This window comes from Planococcus citri, chromosome 5 (genome assembly GCF_950023065.1).
Source record: "Planococcus citri chromosome 5, ihPlaCitr1.1, whole genome shotgun sequence".
NCBI lineage: Eukaryota > Metazoa > Arthropoda > Insecta > Hemiptera > Pseudococcidae > Planococcus > Planococcus citri.
This window is the reverse complement of record NC_088681.1, coordinates 67003311-67016070: the sequence shown is the minus strand read 5'-3', so window position 1 is coordinate 67016070 and position 12760 is coordinate 67003311. Positions and strand designations below refer to the sequence as shown.

At 35.6% G+C, this 12760-nt stretch overlaps 1 protein-coding gene across 2 annotated transcripts in view; it reads right to left on the bottom strand.

Moving 5' to 3' along the window:
* The window catches only part of sit (stuck in traffic), a 99525-nt gene that overhangs the window by 75190 nt on the left and 11575 nt on the right, over positions 1 to 12760 (bottom strand). Inside the window, exons 1-2 of one of the 2 annotated variants that reach the window (XM_065366377.1) lie at positions 3176 to 3499; positions 1556 to 1614 (exon numbers count right to left, since the gene is read on the bottom strand). The gene's annotated coding sequence lies outside the window, so the exon portion shown is untranslated. Of the gene's footprint in view, positions 1 to 1555; positions 1615 to 3175; positions 3500 to 12760 lie in introns of those variants that run through there. The other variant, XM_065366378.1, reaches the window with a different exon arrangement.

The window sequence follows — 12760 nt, the reverse complement described above, 5'->3', positions numbered from 1 at the left end:
AGGATACTCGTATCTCCTAATAGTAGATAATATGTAGCACTATAAATGAGTCGAAATTATACGGTAGTGTGATTTGAGTGGGTGGTCATTGGTCATCGTCGTCGTCATCGTCGTGAAATGAGACTGGGAGATGTAAATCTACGAGTCGGCTTCATCGCATTTATAGCAGATCTAGATCTAGATACCACCTTTTACATATTTACTGTAGGTGCATAAGTTTACTACTTTGTGTACTGTATACCGCACAAGTGAGCGATTATTGCGCCATCTTGGCGGCTGCTGCGGCAGTCGTGGGTAGTGTTATGCTACTCGTATTAATTATTCGTTAATAAAATCTCGAGCTCGGTGACGAGTCGAGCGTCAAGCTCAAGATATACAGTATCTGTGTATCGTATAGGTAGGTAAGGTACTACTAATGCCCAATGCCCATCGATGCAGTACATTCTGCTACCCCACTGGCGTTGTTATCAATGGCGAATAAAATATGCCATAAATTAATAATATTAGGTATTCGAGAATGTTCTTCGGATATGTTTACAAATATCTGCAGATATTGTTATATGGTAGGTATTGTCGAGTTTGAAGCAAAGTTTCCAGTCAATAGTGGAAAATTACTTGTGGAGCTTTTCCAAGCTGTGTGACTGGGTTGATGGGGTCAGATGTCATTTCGCAGTTGCATTCTTGCGAGTTGTCATTGTCATTTGGAGTCGAACTGGTGGCAGGATATTTGCAGGTGCGCGTGTAGAATGGAATGCGATGTGATGAGGCTGGATAGAATTGAGGAAAATATGGAATCGTAGATGAGACATTTTTCCAATTTTGTCAAAAAATATTGACAATATTGGAAAAAAATCTAACCTTGTTGCAATTTTTGTCTAAGTAAAGTACGAAATTTTTTGGCAATTTTGACTAACATTGTTCAACTTATTTGAAATTTAGTCAAAGAAGTAGGTCTTTGTCGTTATTCCGAAAAAGGACTTTTTGGTAATTTCATAGGGAACTCCAGGAGAAAACAGCAGTGACCTTTATAGCAATTTTTGGCAAAAAAAATAAATATATAAATTAGACATTCTGGGAAATTGAGCACGAATAAGCTTTTTGAAACTGTTATAAGAACCCAGGCATCTTTTTTAGAATTTAGGTGAACAACAAATTTTGGGGAAAAAAGCAAGATTTATTGCAATTTTGACGACATTTTTGTGGCAGTTTTGGTGAAATAGAGATTCCATTTTGCAATTTTCATAAGAAATCAAGACGATTTCGAGAAAAAACAAGGAGTTATTGGTAATTTAAATTTTTTGAAATCTTGACAAATGGAAGATGTACATATTTTCAAAACTTCGAATTCTCAAAAAATGAAAAAAGTAAATATCCATGCACTTCCTCTTTTCTCAAAACGAAAAATTCATCACTTTAGTTTTTCTTTCAAACAGATAATTTAAGATCACTGTTTTCTACACTCAGAAAAAGATTCACACACCTGAATTCACTTTGACAGCAAAACCAACACCGAAAATTATTACAACAGATAAAGTAGGTATTTCAAAATTCTTACCTTCCGCCATTGAATATGAACCAAAATTTAGTTAGAATCCAGAAAAAGAGTTCTTCAATCTGTAACATAAGAAATGAATAAAGAATATTATTATAACTGATGAGTGAATCACTTAATTAATTAAATCCATTTTTCAATATGTAAATCAGTCAATATTAAAATAAAAATTACTCGTCAATTTGAGTAGGTAGGTACATGTACCTATTTGAGCAAATAAGATGTAATGTAGATTAAAATAACGAAGTAAGTAAGTACCTCATCAAAAAATAAATGAAAAATACGATCAAGTGAGAAACTGATTACTTGATATTTGACGCACATATCGAATTTCTCAAGCGTGGGAGAACGAACGAGTGGAAAATAACCATAATGAAACGTTACTAAACATACCATTTTTTAAATGATTTTTTTTTCGTCAATTTCACAATTTCAATTTGTTCGAAATCATTTTTTAAACATTTTGAAAGTTGAGAGAAGGTGAACTTTCGGAATATGTGTACTTCTACGTCAAAAGGACCCATTTGGTCGGTGCCGAGAAGGGTATAGATTTTATTTTTCAAAAATCAAAATAAGCTTCCAATGTTCTCCAGTCGATTCCAACAGTGTTTGAGTGTGAAGCTGTCCATGAAAGCTTCACGTTCGCGCGCCATTTAAATCAATTGGAAAACTTTGGAAGATTGCACCGATTTTTGAAAAATAAAATCTACACCCTTCTCGGCACCGACCAAATGGGCCCTTTTGACGTAGAAGTACACATATGTTTCATTTTGGGATCTCGGTGTCTTAAAGGATATGGTACGTTCTTCCTACCTTGATGCATTGAGAACATTTTCAAAAAATTTACCCCCCCCCCTCGAAAAGAAAGGTAGAGAAAGAATGAAAAAATTTAAAACCGTAACCGTTGAGCCCAACTCTCCCCTCAAATTTGGGTTCTAATTTTGGAGATAAATAGTCATCAAATCGAGAATCAGTGTCCCTGAAAATTTACATTTTGAACCGAGGTCGCATTTTTCAAAATTCTGAGCTTCAACCTCCTGCTCAAAGCATCACTTAGGGGATCTCATTTTTTGTTAGTTTAGAAAGAAATTGTAATAGTTAATAAGGGATAAAGACTGTGATATGCGTTAAGGGGAATAATTAACGTATTAGGTATTTATTATCAGTCTATTCGCATATGTGAAGAATCCAAGAAATATTCCTTAGGGAGGGAATATTTCCTAAGAACCTGACTAGCTCAGTGAAAAGGCTCTTGGTCTTTCTACTATCAACCATACATTATAAATTGAGATTATTGCTACCAAATAAAACTCAAAACAACCAGTATTGACCTCCTGTATTAGGTTTATATTCAATACAAGTCGAAAATCTTATGAATAAAGGATGCATTATTCCTAATTATAAGAAGGGAGAATGCAGAGGAACAAATCTCTGCATCTCTAAAGAGGATAAGAAGCTTAACAATCATACAGGTATCGATCATTAATTAAAGTACAATTACGAAACGAGTCGAATATGACAGTGTTTAGTCATGTCGCTGTCATTTAAATTAATTACGATAAAGTTATAATTAATTCTAGTTGGAGGAACGCACTCCATAATTTAAAAGGCTTTTTCCATTACCTTAACTGTTCGCGTTAATTATCTCTTCGGTGGCTCACCAAAACTAGGCCGGTCGATAATTATGATTTACTCTTGTACATATTCATCTGGGTACACACTCCCATGTCCGGAAAATGGGGTGTGATCCTAAATACCGAAATAAGGGTCGATCCCTTTGATACGAACCACAAATTTACGTTAATAATACACAATTTTATCTGAACAAGCGGGTAATAAAAAAGATTGATCAAAGTGCGAGGATGGACATAGTCCATAGGTGACATAAAGTCGGTCGTTGACGAGAAGATCTATCGCGGCCGCGGATAAAACTTAAAGTGAGAATCGACCAGATTTCACATAGAGACAAACCCTATGCGAATCTGGGAAATATAGGTAAAAATCACCTCGTAACCTTCAAATCTCAACGAGGTAAAAAAGTAGTTTTCACGGGAAACGGGTAATATTTTAATATCTACGATACCTAGTTATTTTAAGAATAACTAGGATACGTGGTGAGTACAATAAGCACTACTATACGTAGTGGAGGCATTCCTGCTCATCACAAAATACTTTCCATAATCAGAATCAACGCCTTTGAAATCATGCACCAGTAGCGAGATATGTCATAATTTTTTTCGATAATTTGAATTTTCACCCCCCCCCCTACCTTCTCACCATCAATTTTGATCAAATTTATGGGGAAAAAATTTGAAAATCATGCGACATATTTTTTATGTTCTCAATAGCTCTGATTTTGGATTTCAGCATATTTTTTTGACACAAGCCCCCCCTCTCCAACCCTCCATTCACAGACCCCAAAATATAGAAAATATTGAATACCTATTTCAAGAGACCTGTGCTTCTGTGTTTTTAGAAGCGATGATGACAAATCTACCAATTGGTACTTTTATTTCTTTCACCTCTGTCCTACGCCCAAGAACTACACTTGCCCGAGGTTATTTATTTATAAGTATTTGCCGTTCGGCTTGTGCGATTAAAAATTACGAAAACATCGGTATAATATATTAAATTATTACCGGTATCGAATTTTTCCATTCGTTCGAGTGTCGTTAACTTGTGCAAATCACAGGAAAATTTGCATAATCGACTCACTCGCGAATGGTTTTCCATTTTTTGGCAGAGTCGTTGCCCTTTTTACTCGTATCTCGCCAGCGTGTCTCATCATGTCCACTTTATTGTTGGCCAGCCATCTTCATGTACGAATTTCGAAGGATAAAAAATTGTCTATTTTCACTCATCGAGCCAGATAAAAATTTAAAATCGAGCGAGTTTCAACTCTGTAAAATTCTAGAAAACTCATTTTAGGTATTCTGCCAAGTCTTCGTCTGTTCGAATCCATGTTCGATGGTGAAGCAGGCAAATTCTCGCGGACTCATAAATCAGCAGCAATCGAGCCAACATGAGATAGGAATTTTCTCTGGTATGTATTTTTTTGCACTTCTTCTTCATCGTCTTATTTTCTAGTCGACGAATTTTTCATCTCGAACCGGATATGCTCCAAGATTAACTCAACCTTGCCGATATTTATCTACTCACGTAAAAGGGAAGAAGAACATTGTTTTCTTGTTTGTTTTCTTGGCATATTGAAAAAGTGTAAAAGTACGTGAAGGCATCGATCGCCCGTCGTCGTCGGGGTGTGCGAAGATATCACAGCACAATAATATGTACATTTTGTATGGTGTACGTATCTACATATACGATGTATTTGGCAAGAGTAGCTACCTCCACCGCACCGTAAAAGAGGTAGATACGGCGAGTAGGTATTTCTAAATAATTTGTGTTTATTTCGATTTCGCGTATCCATACCATACGTACAGTTAGTGTCATTAATAGAGTGAATCTTTTGGCCGACGCGTCGGCCGCGTCCTTGAAAGTAGAAAGTGGTCTTTCCAGAATTATATCGTATTATTGTCGAAGCTCTGCATAGAACGCGTCGCGTAACAAAATCGCGCACGCGCGTCCGTCCAAACAATCCTTTTGCATGAGTAGATATAGTAATGTGGTACCTATGTGTGAGTGTGAAAATTGTTGCAAAAAAAAAAAACAACAACAACAACAGGAATTTGCGAACCCTCGTTAGAGAGGTGGAAGGCCAATGCGATTGGAAAATTTGGAAATTTGTTTCAAGGAGGAAGGGTAACATGTGGTGAACTAGTGACCTACAGGGGGGAGGGGTTGAAAAAACCTATTTTTTTTTCAATTTAGGAGGGATGATTTTGAGAAATTTTTCAAAATGCTTCAGTGATAAAACAAAACTGAAAACCACTGAAAAATATGCCAAAATACACTTTTTTGTAGCTGGAGACGGCCATGTACGAGTTTAAACTTCGAAACCGCCTTCAAAAAGACACATTCTGAGCACGCTCACGATACACAAGCCAAATTTCAGCCCCTCAGATCACTCACGAAAGACTTCAGAGATGGCGAAAAATCAAAACTCCTAAAAAGGAACAAAAATGCACTACAAAATTTCAAATTGGAAAAGCAGCTTTTGTGGCAGGACATTTTTCGAATACTCACTTTACGACGTCTTTATCTGAAGAAAGATGGGAGGGGAGGGGAAAGGTGAGGTGTCAACATTTTCCGCGTCATTTTTTAGCTTTTTCAAAGTCTTTGAACGTATAACGAAGATTGTGTCAGAAGTACTTATACAATTTGAATTTTTCATTGACGAGTATTCTGCAAACACTTCACGACTTTTTTGGAGACGGAGAAGAGGTCACAAAATTTTACACACTCGGGGCGTATTTTTTTTACCAATTTCAATTTTTCGATTTCCTGGCGTAATGCATCCTTTTTTGGATCCGAAAAAAAATTTTCCATTTTGAAAAGTTTAATAAAATTATGAGGCAAAAATCAAGCAATGGCTCAATTTTCAAGTTTTTGGATCAAGTACCTGGATTTTTTTTAAAAACAGACATTTTTTTTTTTTTATTTTGAAGGGGAAAGCTAAAACTAAGTACATGAAACACGAAGTACATACTTGGAAATATTTATACGAATTCGGGAGAAAACAGGAGTCATTCTAGGAAATGGAATTCGAGGAAATGATAGTCCGGCATATGACAATAGGAGTAATTGCACCCCCCCCCCGCCGATCCTCCGGGACAACTTTTTTCTTAAAGGGGACATCCTAAGGAACATTTTAAAGCAAACTTGCCGAAAAAAAAGTTGGCCTTACTTACAAAATGGCGGCCATTTTGATTGACAGGTCAGCCGAAATCGCAGATTTTACGTTTTAACATAGGACTTGCCCGAACTTTTTCAAACTTTTCAAAGGTACATCGAAAGATCATGCAAAAATTCATCACCTGTCAAAATTTCAAGTGCTAAAGTGCGTTTTTCGATTTTTGGTGAATTTTTGAAAATCGAATTTAGGGCAAAAATGAGCGAAAAATCAAAATTTTACAAAATTGACCAATAAAGCTGAAATTTGGGATATACCCTATTTTCGACATGCCAAATCGATTGTAAACGGTTTCAACCCGTTTTGAGCAGTTCTGGAGCCTCCAGCAGATTTCTGAAACTCGAAATTCCCACAAAATTCCATCAAATTGGAGTTAAAAAGCTAAAATTTATTCTAAAAACTAATTTCAATACGCTACGAAGTACTGCAGGTGAATTTCAAGTCGTTTTGGATCCTCCAGCCACGTTTTTGAAAATTCCTGAAGCCTCCAGCAGATTTTTGAAACTTTAAATTTTCACAAAATTTCATCAAATGGAGATAGAAAAAAGCTGAAATTTACTCTACACTCCAATTTTAACACCCTCTGAAGACGACTTCAGGTGGGTTCAAGTCATTTTAGGGCCTCCAGCAACTTTTTTGAAAATTACTGGAGCCTCCAGTAGATTTTTGAAACTTGAAATTCCCCAACATTTATTTATCAAATGGAGTTGGCAAGCTGAAATTTACTTCGCAGACTGCATGGTGGTTTCAAATGGTTTTGAAGCTTCCAGCTACTTTTAGGAAATTTCAATTTTCCAACAAAACGTCATACAACCATTCAAAAAGTTGCTGGAGGCTCCAAAACGACTTGAAATTCTCCAGCAGTCAACTTCGTAGCGTATTGAAATTAGTTTGCTGAATGAATTTCGACTCTCCACCTTAGTTTGATGATATTTTGGGAAAATTTCAAGTTTCAAAAATCTACTGGAGGCTGCAGTAATTTTCAAAAAAAGTCGCTGGAGACCCTAAAATTACTTGTGCCCACCTGAAGTCGTCTTCAGAGGGTGTTAAAATTGGAGTGAAGAGTAAATTTCAGATTTCCATCTCCATTTTTGATGAAATTTCGTGAAAATTTAAAGTTTCAAAAATTTGCTGGAGGCTCCAGTAATTTTCAAAAAAAGTCGCTGGAGGCCCTAAAATGACTGTAACCCACCTGAAGTCGTCTTCAGAGGGTGTTAAAATTGGAGTGTAGAGTAAATTTCAGCTTTTTTCCATCTCCATTTGATGAAATTTTGTGAAAATTTAAAGTTTCAAAAATCTGCTGGAGGCTTCAGGAATTTTCAAAAAGTGGCTGGAGGATCCAAAACGACTTGAAATTCACCTGCAGTACTTCGTAGCGTATTGAAATTAGTTTTTAGAATACATTTTAGCTTTACAACTCCAATTTGATGGAATTTTGTGGGAATTTCGATTATCAAAAATCTGCTGGAGGCTCCAGAACTCCTCAAAACGGGTTGAAACCGTTTCCAATCGATTTGGAATGTCGAAAATAGGGTATATCCCAAATTTCAGCTTTATTGGTCAATTTGATAAGATTGTGATTTTTTCCCTCATTTTTGCCCTAAATTCGATTTTCAAAAATTCACCAAAAATCGAAAAACGCACTTTAGCTCTTGAAATTTTGACAGGTGATGAATTTTTGCATGATCTTTCGATCTACCTTTATAAAGTTTGAAAAATTGCGTGCAAGTTCTATGTTGAATCGCAAAATCTGCGATTTCGGCTGACCTGTCAATCAAAATAGCCGCCATTTTGTAAGTAAGGCCAACGTTTTTTTGCGCAAGTTTGCTTTAAAATGTTCCTTAGGATGTCCTCTTCAGGAAAAAAGTTGTCCCGGAGGATATATGCCGGACTATGAGAGATTGGGGAAATAAACGTTCGGGGAAATGTTCGGGAAATACCAGAATCAAATTTTCAATTTTCCAAGTGTTTAGGATCGTCGAGAACCAATAATGCGGGCCCGAGGCAAATATAATTTGACCCCATTTCTAAAGATGAAACTATATTGAGGTTTTTTGAGAGGGGTAGGGGGAGGGAGTTCAACTAGTTCGTACGACTTCTGTTTTGGATTTTTGGGGGCCCCAATGGCTCAAATATGATTTTTTTTCACTTTGAAACAAGAAACAAATTAGCTCGAACGAAGCAAGGGTGAAAGTTTTTGAAAATTTGATTTCGAGAAGACTATAAAAACGATGTTTTTCTTAAAAAATTGATTTTGAAAAGATAGAGGACGGGACCGAGCGGATTGAAGGCGAAAACTTTTGAAAATTTGTATTTTGAGAAAAATAAAAACGATACCTTATGTATATTTTTTATGCAAGAAGTTAATTCCTTAAGATTTTTTCAGGATGTTAATTTTGGAAACGAAAACAGAACTGGCTGAAGTGAAGGTGAAATCTCTGGAAAATTTGTACTTCGAGAGACATTAAAAAAAATACTTTTTGTACGAGAAGTTCATTTTTTCACTTTAAAACTTTGAAAGTTGAATGATACATTTTTTTTTTGAATTTCAATTTTGAAAAAGAAAAAAAAGAAGTTCGAGCGAAGCGAGAACAAAAGTTTTTGAAAATTTGTGTTTTGAAAAGTAAAAAAAAAAATGGTTTTCTCGATGGTGTTTAATATCTTTACAAGTTTGAAAAAATGTCTCTATTTGGTAAATTTTTAATTCTTCAGTTATTGTTTCGCCAAAATTTGATTGTTGAAGATTGGTTCTCCGAAATTCCAAATTCAGATTTAGGTAACTTCTGAAATTTCCGCTGGTGGAGTATTTTCGCTGTCTCCAAGTATTACCTATAGAATTTCAAAGGGCTCGGTTTTGATAGTGCTTGGGAATAAAATGACCTTATGGCCATCCTATTACTTGACTTTAGGTTTGAAATTCGCATTTCAACGATAAAACCAGAAATTACGAATACTTAGGGTGAGATAGTGATACCATAAAAATATCGGAGAAGCCGTGAAATCAACCAATTTTCACTTCGAAGTCTGAACGAAACCGTTTCATTATGTAGAAAAATAATGCTAGAATCGTCGATTGTGAAAAGTCATTCCAGTATCGAGATTGTAACCAAAATTTTTGAACTGCGCAGAGTTCATCGATCTCCATAATTTTCAAACTGGTTCTTTAATAGTTTAATAACCGCTGCTTTGGTAGGTATATTTTCTATCACTATGAACGATAGAGATGGTCATTAAACAAAATCTCCAGCATTTTGCGTCTTTTCGTGTATTTTTTTTTCCGCCATAGGTATCTCGAAGCGGTTTCAAAGCAATGGAATATTTTTTTTAAAGCAAATAATTATCTCATAGATCGAGGAGATGTTCCCAAAGAATTCTTACTACGCCGTTTGTTTCGTACATATTTACACACTCACACAGCACAGCAAATAAAATAACGCCATCGTCAGCTTTTCGTAATTAAGTTTTGTAAGCAGATCTGCAAAACCTTATCTGTACTACCACTAGGAAGAGACTCGCAGACGTCTCAAGAGACGAGAAGAAGAGAAGTGGAGTCGAAAAATACTCGTGACTTGCCGAAATATAACACGAAGTAATACACATATCATCTGCCCGTCACAATATCTGGCAGCCACCTTCGCAGTCGCTGCGCTGCTTCCCTCACGATCCACATTATCGTAATCAATAACAAATGTCTTGGCAAGCGATTTCCCGATTACTGCACGTACGCGAGGTGTTTCTGTTTACAACCAATCGAAATTCTGTAGTGCTCTTTTACTTACCAGAACAGATGAAATATCGGAAATGAAAAAAACACGCGGACGTTATTACGTAGGTACATGTTGGCGCTTACTTATTTGTACTCCACTCGACGAGTAATAATCTCATTTTACTTTGTTCAAGGTCGATATCTAGCTACCTGTCGTTCAACGAAATGGAAAACAACACAACATGTTGACAAGACGATCAGCAGGAAAAATGCCAATTTTCAGATACATTTGCATCGCAGATGGCACGAAAAAATGAATACACCTTGGTGATTCACTTTTATTGAAACTCGTCGTTGATTTTTTTTTCCTTTTCAAAGACGCTGCTGGTGAAAGGGTTATATTCTTACCACCGCAGGAAAAAGACATAGAAAATTGATACGTTGATATTGAATCAGAAATTTAATGACAAAAAGGATGAATTTTTGATAAAGGTAATAATGCTATAGAATTATAAATAAAAATGAAATTGCTCGTAATATATTCAAGGTAATTTAGAGATAGGTAGAGGTACGTAATTGATATAAATGTTAAATTAATGGTAATTGATTATAACGTGATTTTTCGCTAATGTTCGTAAATTGGTGGTACTTTGTAGCGAATGAGTGGTAATTAAGGTATACACAAGTGGTAGGTTGGCAACTAAGTACCTACCTATTACCTACTCGTATCTTAGATGGTAATCATCATCGAGCAATTAGGTATAGGAATGTTCATCTTTTTGTAGCGATATCGCGAGTTGGAATGAATTCGAGTGATGAGTACTTCTATTTTATTGGTATACATATACTAAATTGAGTCAGCGGCCATCGATACGACGAATTGAGTAATAGTCGATGAAGTTCAATGGAAATCGATTTTTTATCCATTGATCTGTGTTTGATGAATTCCAATAGATTATAAAAATTATTAAAATTAACAACGAAGGAATCTAATTCAGGATTCGTTGATTTTAGAAGGCCGACTAATTCATTTGTTTTATACTTTTTATTCCATCTTAACGAGATTCGAAAACACCTCAACTGGAATCATTTCAACGAAATTCGTTCAATTTAGACTAGGTTTAGCGTTCGTTTGAAGGGCTCAGCGGGTATGTGACCTTTACCCAAAATTCACGCGAATTCGAATTTTGAAAATAAACGTAGAGAGCAGTGAAAATTATTTCAAAAAGTTGAAATAATGGTAACGTAATTTTTCACCCCCCCCCCCCCCCCAACTACCCTTACATGACGTAAAAGTCAAACTTAAGCACCCTCAAAAAATGAAAAAAAAAATTGAAAACGTAAAAATTTTCATGTTTTACATTCTGGTCCTTGACTTTGGTCCATTTTCCTCAGAACAGCATTTTACTTACATTTAATAGTTTTGACTCCTCTTTCTACATAGATGATGAAAAAGTGGAACTTGAGCCTACCTAAATTCCTAAAAATAATTATACACTTACTCGCATCGAAAATTGAAAAAAATACCCACTTGAATTCAGTTAATTTATTGATTTCTTCCAACTTGGAGGAGCTCCAAATAAGGGAACCATCACTTCTATGGGGCTGAAGGCGGTTTTTTGAAAAGTGGGTTAGAAATAGGAGGGGGGCATTTTCATGTTGTTTTATTCTTGATTTTTCCAACATTTGGAGGTCTTCTTTGGGGCAGGGCAGACCGAGGAAGGGTCTTTCTTGAAAACGGAGGTTATTCGTTGGAATTTTGAACATGAATGTAAAATTTTCAAAATTTATTTGCAAGACTTTAATTTTCCTTTTTTTTTTCAATTTAATACTTGTAAGGGGAGCTCTTCATACAAGGGACTCGAAATTTCTACAGGATCGAGGACGATTCTTCGATGAACAGAGGGTCACTCTTCAACAAGAAAATTTCCGACCAGAAATGACTTTTCAAAAAAAAAAAACAAAAAACAAGTACACTTTTCAATTTACGAGTACTTACAGGATGTTTTAAAGTGCATACTGCTTATCTTGCTAATCCTGTTTTTTGCCGATGTATTTTGATAGCCATGCAATTGTCCTGATTTTTATCAAAATGTCCCGCTTTTTTTCAATTAGATTTTCAATTTTAAATTTATTTTCCTTTTTTAATGGAATTTTGAAAAAATGACGTTATTTTTCAGAGCTATTTTGTCTAAAAACAGGTAGTCTTTAGCAGATGGTAAAATACAAAAAAGTTCAGAAAAGTTTCCGTCCTCACTTCGCTCGCCCCTTCTCACCAAAAAGATATTGGGCTTAGAGTACCCCTTAACACTTAGGCTATCGAGAGGAGGAGGGGGGCAAAGAGGCCAGTTTGTCCGGGTCCTGCACTTTCTGCAGAGCCGGCCGACAAAAGAAGGGTTCGTGATGAAGGAAAGACCTATTTTTTTACTCCTCAAAACACAAATTTTCAAAAGCTTTCGCCCTCGCTCCTTTTAAAGTATTGTTTTCGCGTCTCTATTCTCTTTTCTTTTTCAAAATTACAAACATTCCAAAAAAAATCTTTCAAATTCTAAAATTTTAAAAGCCAAAAATAAACTCCTTGCATAAAAAAAAACATTGTTTTTATAGATCTTTAGGAATCAAATTTTCAAAAACTTTCGCTCTTGCTTCGCTTGGGTCAATTTGTTTTTCATTTTAGAAATAGTAAAATTCA